At 41.0% G+C, this 12085-nt stretch overlaps 1 protein-coding gene across 1 annotated transcript in view; it reads right to left on the bottom strand.

The window, feature by feature from the left end:
* The window catches only part of apbb1ip (amyloid beta (A4) precursor protein-binding, family B, member 1 interacting protein), a 146451-nt gene extending 139497 nt beyond the window's left edge, over window positions 1–6954 (bottom strand). The window contains exon 1 of the mRNA XM_048561099.2: window positions 6838–6954. The gene's annotated coding sequence lies outside the window, so the exon portion shown is untranslated. The remainder of the gene's footprint in view (window positions 1–6837) is intronic.
* Between the last annotated feature and the right edge of the window lie 5131 nt (window positions 6955–12085).

Here is a 12085-nt window from a genome sequence, read left to right as displayed (position 1 = left end):
AAGCTCTGAAGATTGCAGGGCACAAATGGTTTCCGGAAACTCAGTGTAAAATATAGACTTACCATCTGTCACACTGGCTGTGGTTACCTGAAAGGAAATTGCATTCAGAGGGGAATAAAGGCAAATTTTATTTACAAAATATAGCAAGCTTAATTATCTTGCTGGTGAATCTGTGGAACTCATTGCTGCAGAAGACTGTGGAGGCCAAATCATTGAGTGTATTTAAGACAGAGATTGCTTCTTGATTGGCAAGGGGATCAAAAATTACAGGAAAAGAGGAAGGAGAATAGGGTTGAGAAAGATGATTGAATGGCAGAACTGACCCAATGGGCCAAATGGCCTAATTCTGCTCCTGTATTTATTGTCTAAAAATGTTCAAGAAAATGGGCAGCACGTTGGCTCAGTGGTTAGCACTACTGCCTTACATCACCAGGGACCTGGGAGTGATTCCACCCTGTAGTGGCAACTGCCTGTGCGGAGGTTGCACGTCCCCCCATGTCTGCTTGGATTTCCGCTGGGTGTTCCGGTTTTCTCCCATAGTCCAAAGATGTGCAAGTTAGGTGGTTTGGTCATGCTAAATTTCCCATAGTGCTCAGGGATATGCAGGCTAGGTGGATTAGCCATGGGAAACGTAGGACTACAGGGATAGGGTAGGGGGATGGGTCTGAGAGGGATGCTCTTCGGAGGGTCAGCGTGGGCCCATTGGGCTGAAGGTCCTGTTTTCGCTCTGTAGGGATTCTGTGAAGAAATGCAGGGGAACTTGCAGAAATCTCCTCACCTTGTTGACAGCAATTAGGCTAATTCTAAATCAAAGTCCACATGAAGTGATAAGCCAGACACCCATGTCCTTACCCCAACCCCCATACACCAGGCTTTGCCATCACATGGGCTGCTGCCACAGCTATCCCATTGTCAGCTACTAATGGTCCCAATCAGTAGCTATTCATTCTCCCAGGCTAACGTTTGTCTATTTCTTATTCTGATCAAGTGTTGTTCTCTCTCAGAGGCTTCATCTCCACCTATCATTTACTCCTCCCCACTCTCCCACCACATCCTTAGTTTATATACCAACCTTTTCCAGGATACAATAAGTTCTGAAGAAGGATGACTGAACTGAAAACGTTAATGCTGCTTTCGCTCCACAGATGCTGCCAGACCTACTAAGCTTCCTCAGTAATTCCTGCTTTTGTTTATGAAGTAATGCATGGCATTTTGGGAGCCAAAATCAAGAACAAAAAGCATAAGTACAATTTATTTTTAAAGTGCAATTTTAAATTGTTTTAAAATTAAGGCTTTCAGAGAAACAGATAAACAAAAATGAATGTCATATTTTGTGCCAGTTAGTAGGGAATCTGACACAAACCTAACTAAAATTTGCAGATCTGGCTTGTAATGCTGGCACTAAAATTCAATAATGAGCAAACTATGGATTTATGTCATCAATAAAGTACACAAATTAATAGTATTATTCATGTAGTAATATTGTCAAAACCAGCAACTGAATGTATCAACTCAACAACCTAAATAATTTCTGGGTTTTTATTTACACTATAGAAACAATAGAATGTTAGAACTGCAGCTTACATTATGTCAGGTTCATGATATCAATTGCGCTTTGAGTATAACTACGTGTCTATATTCATTATTTCTGACCTGTCGGTGTTTTTGAGGCTACATTGGCCATTTCAAGACTGTCACTTATCCTTTGTCAATTGCTAGATTGACATATTTAGATGAATATCTATATCATGTCACATTTTCAATTAACACCTTTAGCTTATGTCACTGTAAAAGTACATGCATATTAAAGTTGAGTATCATCAGCTTGAAGTTCAAATGGAAAACTTAGGGTGACGCTGTCACCTGATTATCCTTATTCTTCTTCAGGCCCACTTGAAGACTTGTTTGAATCTGTAGAGCTGCAGTAATTGTTAAAAGGGAGAGAATCTAGCACAGGACAGTAATTTGTATGTGGAGGCCTGTGGCAATGAATGAAGTCCCCAGAAATGTCCAGCAATTAAATATTAGTGTTTAAAATCTCAAGACTTGCAGACAGTGAAGCTGGACGGGAGGGTGAGCAGTGAGAAGGATGCAAAGATGCTTCAGTGTGATTTGGACAAGTGCAGTGAGTGGGTAAATGCATGACAGATGGAGTATAATGTGGGTAAATGTGAGGTTCTCCACTTTGTCTGAATAGCAACAGATTGGGCAAGGGGGAGGTGCAATGAGACCTGGATGCCCTTTTATCCAGCGCTGCAAGTAAGCACACAGGTGGTGAAGAAGACAAATGCCAGACCTTAGTGAAACAGCATCTTAGTCTTTATTGAAAGGGAATTTAAGTATGGGAGCAGGAGTGTCTTGCTGCAATTATGCAGTGCCTTGATGAAACCACACTTAGAATTGTGCAAGAACTGCAGATGCTGTAAATCAGAGACAAAAAGAGAAATTGCTGGAAAAGCTCAGATGGTCTGGCAGCATCTGTGGAGAGAAATCAGAGTTAATGTTTTCTGTTGAGTAACCCTTCCTCAGAATACTGAAATTCTGAGGAAGGGCCACTTGACCTGAAACGTTAACTCTGATTTCCCTCCACAGATGCTGCCAGACTCCTGAGCATTTTCAGAAATTTCTGTTTTTGTCTGGAATTGTGCAATTTTGGTCTCCTTATCTGAGGAGGGATGTCCTGGCTATGGAAAGGGTATGGAGAGAAAGGGGAACAGGAAGATGAGTTAAATGACCAGCCACGATTGTACTGAACAGTAGAGTAGGTTTGAAGTGACAAATGGCCTACCCTGTTCCTATTTTCTATGTTGCTATGCTTAGTAATTATTTCCATGGAGTTTCCTCACTGAGAACAACAATTAACTGTCAGTTGGAGGAGTGTAAAGAATCTCATTAAGATCTGAGATAATAGGAACTGCAGTCGCTGGAGAATCCAAGATAACAAGGCGTGGAGCTGGATGAACTCAGCAGGCCAAGCAGCATCAGAGGAGCTGGAAAGCTGATGTTTCGGGCTGAAACGTCAGCTTTCCTACTCCTAAGATGCTGTTTCACTAAGGTCTGGCATTTGGAAAGTTTCCAGATGGATTTGAAGATGGCAGACCATTAGATTAGTAAAAATAAAGCCAAGAGAGCAGGATATGGATCTGATAGGATGATTTTGGAGAAGATTTTGTATGGGATAAAAGAGAAAAAACTAGAGAAATGGATGAATTTAGGGTTAGGCCATGAAAAACCTTAGAGGACGTTGGTCAGTCTCGTGAAGAAGTGCTGAATGTTGTAATTAATTAACTCAATAAATATTGTGCATACTGCATTCTTGGTCCTTTGCTATTCACTCAGGTAAGAATCACAGCTCAACTTGATCCTACCACCACCCAATTATCAGCCAGAGCTTCCAGAGACCAAGGTACTGATTTATCCTCTTTCTGGTCCAATGGCAGTGATGCTAATTCTAGAGCTCCAATAACCGGCTCCAGGAGATGAATCGGTGAAGTCAATTCTTAAACAAATACATATCAACACAATTTTTGATCAAACTCTCAGCTTTGAGTGGAGAAATGATCTTTCAGCTCATTTGCCTTGAATTGTACGGCAGCAACATTTCAGTCAGACTTTCTGGGAGAAGAGCAGCTAATGATAAGGCCTTCGAAACTGCAAACTCGAATTGCAACAGTGTTGCATCAAAATCTGCGCAAGCATGTCAATTTAACTAAATGCAACATTGAATCCACTGATGTAAAACCAATTTTCCCAGTCAAAAGGATTTATGATGCATTAACTTTGTGTAATAGGCCTGTTTAACATCTGTCTTCATCCTTATTATCATTGAAATAGACGACTGACTGCATTCCACAAAATTTCAAAAAGGAATGATCTTCTCCAATGTTTCTAAAGATGATGGAATAATTTAAGACTGTAAGAGGCTCAACCCAACTACTTAACTGAACTGGACTCCTGCAACTAGCATTACTTCTTGTGGCCACCTTATTGTTCACTGAGACTCTAAGTGCAAAGAATAAATCGCAATACGATAAGGCAGATTCCTCCTCTGTAGCATTGCGAACATTTGATCAAAATTTGCACCTGAAAACTATGCCTGTATTATCACAGAATCATCAAATTGTTATGGTGTAGAAGCCATTCAACCCATTGTGCCTGCACCCGTTCTATTGCTGATTGCCGACCTCAGGCCTTTTCCCCATATCCCTGCACACCATTTTTATCCCTCTTGAATTCGTCAGTAGAAGCTGCCTCCACTGCATCTCCAGGCAGTGCATTCTATGCCCTTACTACTTGCTGTGCGAAAAAATGTTTATCTCACATCACCCTTGCTTCCTTTACACGTCACTTTAAATCTATGCTCCTTTTTTTTGGTTTTGGAATGCCCCTCTAGAATTGCCTCCCCTTTACACAGTGTTTTAATATTCTCTGACCAAAATATATCACCTCAAAGCTTTCTGCATTGAACGTCATTTTCTACCCATCCACCCACTCCTCCAACTTCTCATTGTTTTTGACTTCCACACTGTCCTTCTCAGATTACGGTTCTTCCAAGTTTAATGTTATCTGCAATGACACTGTCATATGAGCACTTAGTATGTTTGTGTGACTTTCCTCTGTATCCTACTTAAGTAGGTACCAACCTCTTTAACGGCATAATGTCTCCCTTAAGATGTGAAATATTCACATTGTGCTATTGCAGCAGTTAGTTCAAGCATTGAATATCTATGTATTGATTTGGCAACATTGAAACCATTGTTTATCTGAAGCAGCCTGGAAACGAGCACAGCATTCCTCATCACTGTGGCAACAGACATTGTACAATTTGTACATCTCAAGTACGTTTGCAGGCTGAAATTTCACAGTAATGAATTTAAGGAGGAAGTCCCAGTTTCATCCATTTTTTACAGTTGTGAAAATAATCTCTAAGGCTAATTACATAACTTTAGGTTTTATGTCAGATGAGAACAAGTACAAATGGATCAATTTTAAAGCTAACGTCACTCTCTGCAGAAACAGGGCACAGTTAAGTATGATCTATTAAACATGACATTCTCCTTCATTTCCAAATTGTAAACTTAGGTGCTCACAAGCAACCAAGTCTGGGCCTAAATCAGGTAGGAATTTCACATATTTAAGATTCCAATAGGACCCTGCTGACATTTTAACTGAGTCTGAGCAGGGAAACTGCTATCTTCAGCTTTCCTACCACACTCAAGCTAGTGGATATTTTGTGGAAAGGACAATGAGGCCCTCCATAGTACACGCCCTCCCATGGAGACTTTCACATCCCTTAGTTGCAAACCTGTAGCTGGCAAATGCTAAACAACCTTTCCAGCTGGCAGGTGCCCTGTGCCCAATTCCCACAATTCTGGCGGCATTTAAATTAGGCACAACAGGTAAAATCCCCAGCCTGAACCTGAGGGCAGATGGTACATTGTACTTGCTTAACCTCCATCCTCCCTTCTCCCATGCTAACCTCAGATCGAATTATTAAACTTGAGGCTCATGATAAATTTACTGATTATCAATACTATTGATTTTCTGTCTACAGTCCCATCATCATTGATTCTCTTGATTGATAAGTTATGCATCCACATGCCATTGTGCTATCCTAAGAATTGGATTTAGGTCTTGTTTGCATGACATACTGTGATACATCATTCTGAAAAGGGAAGGCTGGAACAAATTACAAAAGAGATTGAGGCCAAATGGTATGTGTTTTCAAGGAGGAGGTAAATATAGCTGTTGTGGCTAAAACGATCATGGATGGGATTAGGTTATTGAACTCAATGATCAGCCATGAATTTATTGAATGGCGAGCAGGTTCAAAAGGTTGAATGGCATTCTTCAGCTCCAATCTTCTATAGTTCTAAAAGAAGGGCCAATGAACAATTCAGCTTCATCCGACCTCAGCACTCTACCTCAGCAAGTCTCCGAGTCTGCTTCATGCTGAACCCCAAGAATTACTGCAAATTAATTCCTAAAGTGTTTGTGTACTCAACTCCCCTTTGGAGCCATACAAAAAGCTGTATAGTAGCTTCCTAAACCATAATTTGTGTTCTATTCTGAAAACAAAATGCAAATTTAGCTAAAGATATTTAGTTAAAGTAAATATACATGATCAAAATGTATTCACTGAATGTTTTCTAATTTGGGTTTCCAGGAGCAATAAAAGAATCAAATTTGTCTAATCACAAAGAGGAGGTTCTAGGTGCATGGTTGCAAGAACCGTTAGAGAAATATCAAAGTCCAGATTTCTGCTCTTACTATTGCCAATAATTACCATTGTTTAATTTTACGGAAAGCAAAGTTGACAACACAACAAATGAAAATGTCAATTTGACATCTAAATCATTCATCATATGCTCTTCAGCATGGTCAAATGTTTTATTTTGAATGTTTTTCTATTTGCCAAAGAACTTCCACTGCATCAAAAAAGTTGGCTTGAAATTCTTTCACAAATTTTGCAACATTTACAAAACACAAAGCAACCTAAAGTAAACCAATGCAGGGAGCAAAAAACATTTCACACCCTGTTGTTGCAACCTACATGCCAGATTATTAAAATTACTGACAACGCCACTCAGAACATAAATTAGAAAGATGATACCATGTCACTTGTTTTCCAGCTATGTTTCTTTACAATTTGAGTTATTGCATGATAGATATGAGGAAGCTCTCAACAACTATTTCAGTAACTGGAGTTAAATCTGACGTACACACTTGTCGGTTATTTCCATGCTACACCATATTACTAGGTCCATGGATTCCAAGATAATGGTTAAAAAATACTAAATGTATTAAAAGTACTGTTGAAAATCAATTGCAACTCACCTTTGAACACTTTCAGTTTCAAAACAAATACAAATTTGCTTTAATAGGCACCAAATTTATCGTATTCAGCATCCAATGACTTCAGTCTGAGACAATCTATCACACACTTCACTGGGGATTGGGTGTTTCCTCTGTTAACGGAAGTTTTATGAATATTTAGTGTAAACCTTTGTTTCAATTGGCAAGAGACCTGAAAATGCCACCTACTGGTGGAAGTATATTGCCAACTGCAATTGTTTCATATTTAGTCAATTCAATTTGTTTCTTACAGATGTACATTCTTTCCTCTCCTGTTGATTAATTAAGGACTGAACTATTTACTGAAATCTACCCTTCAAAACGAGAGCCAGTCCAGTGCTGCAATCATCATTGGCTGTCTCTCACATACAAGGATGACTGTCTTTCACTCTCAGGGTGAGTCCGTAGATGGTAGAAACTCTTTTACAGTTGGGGCAGACAGTGGTCGTGGAAAGGTGTGGGTGGGCCATTGGGTGGCAGGGCTCTCCTTTCACTGTTTTCAGCTGACTTCCACTTTTTCCCGATGGCAGGTCTCAATGTGCCCAGATGCTCCTCCTCCACTCTGGACAGTCTTGGGTCAGTGATCCCTGGCTATCTGTGGGAATGCCACAAACCACCACTGAGGCCTTCAGGGTATCAATGAAGTGCTTCCTCTGTCCTCCTGGGCCTCACCTGCTGTTTCAGAGCTGGGAGTAGAATATCTGCCTGGGGAGTCTTGTGAATGATGTGCCCAGCCCATCGTAGCTAATCAAGGGTGGTCAGCGCTTCAGTGTTGGAGACGTAGGCCCGGCTTATGGTGCCGGTGTTGGTGCGTCTTTCTTCCCAGGGCGTTTACAGGATCTTGCAAAGGAAGCTTTGGTAGTGCTTCTCCAGCACCTCAAGGCGTCTGCTGGAGGCAGTCAATGTCTTGGGGCCATATAGGGTGGTGGGAACCACCGCAGCTCTGTAAACCATAATCTTGGTGTCGGATCTGCAGTGGTAGTGATTGTCGATAACTTTCTCTCCATCAGCTTCTCCTGCCAATGTTAAAAATGCAGGTCCATTGAAGGGTAAAATAAAGCAGCTCCAGAGTTGATTGAGGGCATACGATGCATCTTCGACATTATGTTTAAGAGCTGTATTCTCCTCTTCAACACCATTTTAATTTAGTCCCTCTCTTCTCCCTAGTTTTCTGCCACTTTTGTTGTCATTGCACTAGCCCTGAGAAGCTTTAGACGCAAATTGATCACTTAATTAGTGACACATGTGAGATGGTGCTGGGGGAAAAATGTAAAGACAAAGTAACACTGCTGTTTTGGTAGTGCTAAAAAAAATTAGAGTTGTATAATCATATCACTGGTGGGCAATGCTCATAATTTGGTAAATGTTTCCTCTGTGATGTGGATTTTGAGGAGAGTTACTAAAAAAAGGTCAAAGAAAGGGGATGAGAGGGGTGCTTGTGGTGCAGTGGTAGTGACTCTGAGCCAGGAGGTCTAGGCTCAGATCCTATCTACTGCAGAGGAGTGTCACAACATGTTAAACAGGTTGATTTTGAAAAAGAGCTGCATTCTCCCTTCCCAAACTATTTTAATTAATTTCTCTCCCTCCTTTGTCCCTGATGGGCAGTGCTTGTTAACTGTTCTTTTAATTGGTGAAGCAGGTGAATTGGTGGAGGTCTATTTCAAACAAACCATAGCTGTTTGTGGTAATTTGTTGTTTATAACGTAGAATGGGTGATTTGATCATGGGTTTTAAAGAAATTAAGACCAGCTGGGTTCTTTGCCAATGGGACAGATGGGGCTTGGAGGTGAAAACTGGGATTTGTGCGAAACTGCAGAGTTACTATAAGGCATGTGTCAACCTGTAAAAAAAATCTTCTGATGCCTAATTCAATAAATGGCTATCAGTATGTTAAACATCCACTAATTGATTCCAGGCCAGCGTCAAAAAAGTGACAGGTTCCTGTCTTAGGTTTTTTCTGAGATACCTCACTTTTCTCTCTGATGCCGTGGAAGGCTTTGGCACATTCAGCAGGTCTTCCCTCTGGATAACCAAGAGCCTCCAGGATGGTTACGATGGAAGATCTAACTGAATGCCACCTGCTCCACCTCATTAATTTGGATCTAAGTGGGTGAGAAACATATCTCCATCCCAGTTAAGGGTTCATACTTGTGAAAATCTGAACTTCCCATCACAGACAGGTTTCTGTCCCTTAAACCCAACCACCCCCTTTTTTCCAGCTCTGTGTGAACATCTAGCCTTTCCTTTGCTGTGTCCATGGGAAAATGTTGGTATTCCACTCTGCTTTGCCTGGAATCACGGTTGAAAGTTTTGCAATCTGATAATCTTCAAAGTACCTCAGGGAAGAATGCAATTTTTTTTAAAAGAATGCTTTTTAATTAGGACCTGTTTGCTCTTGAAACTGACTTGCTTCTACATATCAAGTTTCTCTCTGCATGGCCAAATGAATAAATGTCCTCAGGACCTTTATTAATATTATTAGGCCATTCCTGGAAATGGTCATTTGAAATTCTTGTATCTGTTTATTTTTGGAGTTGCCAATTGCAATTGTAGCTCTGCTCAAAATGTAAGCGAATAGCTTTGTGAATATTTTCAACTGAATTAATTGTGCCATGTGTGATTTGTTCCACCATAGCGGGCGCAGTTTGAATCTCATGAATTGTGGCTGTATTGAGATCTGTGCATGTTGGTCATCCTGCCCATTGGTGTCTAACAGGTAGAAGATATCAGAAAGTCACAGTGTGCTTGCATATTCTCATCACAGATTCATTCTGTTAATGCACAGAATTGTTGACCCACATATCCTGAGAGAAAGTTTCTCGTAGGTTATACAGTAGAATGCTACTAATGCAGTACCTGCCTTTCAGGATGCATAATGGTAATGTGTTGACACTAGATCCTTTGTCTATCTTAGTTTTAAAGGTATGTTATCTTGCCTTTTCAGCACATATGATGTTAATGGTTATAAAATCTGCATTGGCTTCTGCTTTTGATGTAGCATTTGATGTTCAGAATATCAAGAACTTGGTATCTCCTGAAATTTTCTCTTTGCTTAGTTGATTGTGCACATTATCAAGGTATCTGCATTTGTGAAAGTTCTTTTTCAGGTGCCTCGCTAACAGCATTGCAGTGTTATACCATTTTACTTATCATCTATCTTTGATTCTGAGTTCTGGATTGTCTTTTGGAACCAGATTTCCGGCTCATCCATGCCAATGTCCTTTGGTGCCACATGCTTCTCAGTTGAGAAGAAATGCTGGGCATTGCTACAAACCACATCTGTTGTTGGCTTAGTGTACTTTGTTGTCTGAAGCAATTGTATTGTTTGTACCTAACACATTGTAATTGTTCTGATGAAGAGTCACTGGACTTGAAATATTACACTTTTTTTCCTCTACATATTCTGCCAGATCCATTGAGTTTCTCCAGACTTTCTTTCATCTATTTGCTGTTGGTCTGCCATTGTGGATTAATGCTTGCAGTCATCTTCAATCAAGATGGCATAATAAGACCCATTTTCCTGTCATGAAGATCTTTCATGAAGGCTTTATTTGGATTAGAAATGATTACTAATTCAATGAGCCTTTTTGGAAAAGTCACAGTGAGTTGGAAAGAGAGTATGGTGAAACCAACTGACTTTTGCACACAGTTAATTGTTGTTAGTGTATAAAACTGCTTTTGGTATTTTAAATGCTGCAGGTTCAATTCAGGAGAGCGTTGAATTAATTGTGGGAGTAGTCTTTGGCTGCCCTTTTTTTATTTTAGATTGGTCAGCAGGCTGATGGACTTTTTAAAAGTAAAACAGGTCTTCTAACTTGAAATAACTTAAATTTTAAGCAGAAAGAAAGTAGCACTGAGATAATGGGAACTGCAGATGCTGGAGATTCCAAGATAATAAAATGTGAGGCTGGATGAACACAGCAGGCCAAGCAGCATCTCAGGAGCACAAAAGCTGACGTTTCGGGCCTAGACCCTTCATCAGAGAGGGGGATGGGGGGAGGGAACTGGAATAAATAGGGAGAGAGGGGGAGGCGGACCGAAGATGGAGAGTAAAGAAGATAGGTGGAGAGGGTGTAGGTGGGGAGGTAGGGAGGGGATAGGTCAGTCCAGGGAAGACGGACAGGTCAAGGAGGTGGGATGAGGTTAGTAGGTAGCTGGGGGTGCGGCTTGGGGTGGGAGGAAGGGATGGGTGAGAGGAAGAACCGGTTAGGGAGGCAGAGACAGGTTGGACTGGTTTTGGGATGCAGTGGGTGGGGGGGAAGAGCTGGGCTGGTTGTGTGGTGCAGTGGGGGGAGGGGATGAACTGGGCTGGTTGAGGGATGCAGTGGGGGAAGGGGAGATTTTGAAACTGGTGAAAGTAGCACTGCCTTCTGGCTGCTCAATTTACAGATCTCTACTCAAGAAACTGGTTCTTTTAATTATCTCAGAGATAGTAGGAACTGCAGATGCTGGAGAATCTAGGTAGATGCCTAGACCCTTCCCGAAACGTCAGCCTTCCTGCTCCTCTGCTGCTTGGCCTACTGTGTGCTCTACACCTTGTTATCTATTTTAATTATCTGACTGCTTTGATATCTAGGATTGTTGGTCACCACTGCTAAACATGAACTGCCACAGTAGTGCAGGCTTTGCCTCTAGCAGGGTATTTATATCTGATATGCCAATGATTATATCCATTCCAGTAACAAAAGAACAAGACATGGGTAAAGTGGTGTTGAAAGGTTTTCTCTCTCACACACACACATGCACGCACACACACATGCACACATGTGCACACACACACGTGTGAACCTTTCAATACCACTTTACCTACGTCTTGTTCTTTTGTAACTGGGGTTGATACAATATATATAGCTTTCAACAATGCATTGTACTTTAAGTGGCCCCAGTTAAGTGTAATATTAGACACTAATGCCCTATGCTAAGAAGGAATAATGATATTACGGGAATGTCTTTAATAATACACTGCATACAAACTGAGAGACATAACCACAAGACAACTGTCTGATGAAGACAGTTTGGGTAAACTAAGCCTGTATTCTCTTGACTTTTACAGAGTGGAAGTCTATCCCAATGAGAGCCTCTCTGATGAAGGGTCTAGGCCCGAAACATCAGCTTTTGTGCTCCTGAGATGTTGCTTGGCCTGCTGCGTTCATCCAGCTTCACACTTTGTTATATAAAATATTTTAAGGGATAGTTTTGGTAGGTGGGGGTAAGATGTTTCCCTGTGTTC

Source organism: Stegostoma tigrinum, chromosome 2 (genome assembly GCF_030684315.1).
Source record: "Stegostoma tigrinum isolate sSteTig4 chromosome 2, sSteTig4.hap1, whole genome shotgun sequence".
NCBI lineage: Eukaryota > Metazoa > Chordata > Chondrichthyes > Orectolobiformes > Stegostomatidae > Stegostoma > Stegostoma tigrinum.
This window is presented reverse-complemented; position numbering and strand designations above follow the sequence as displayed.